This window comes from Lactuca sativa, chromosome 4 (genome assembly GCF_002870075.4).
Source record: "Lactuca sativa cultivar Salinas chromosome 4, Lsat_Salinas_v11, whole genome shotgun sequence".
Taxonomy (NCBI): Eukaryota; Viridiplantae; Streptophyta; class Magnoliopsida; order Asterales; family Asteraceae; genus Lactuca; species Lactuca sativa.
Genome location: NC_056626.2, coordinates 180,388,473 through 180,388,949, shown reverse-complemented (window position 1 = coordinate 180,388,949; position 477 = coordinate 180,388,473).

Below are 477 nucleotides of genomic sequence, written 5' to 3'. Positions count from 1 at the left end.
TTTTAATTTTTTTTATTTTTTTAAACTGCAAGACTATAATTAAAACTAGCAAGATGCGAATAAAACAAATTTCATCCATGAATCCCAAGACGAGTTATCAACACCTTCGACTCCACAGCTAACCTAAGAAAACGAAAAAAAAAAATACAATCTATGGAAGTAAATGAGATTCGTCCACCTCAAATCCAGTTTGGCCAAATTATCACCATTAGTAAATGAGTAGTTAAGCTACTCTAATACTTACGAAGAGAGTTTCAAGATTCAACGTTTGAGTTATATCCAATGTTTGAAGTAAAAGTCTTCCTAGTGTTATTATCTAAATAGTATTATATAAATATGATTAGGGAAAAGTTGAAATACATTAGATTCAAATTGAGATCATTATTTTTTGAAGACGGTGGTTATTCATATTATCATATACATTGTTGAAGAAACCATTTATTTTATATTTATCAAGTTAAACAATAAGCAATCACA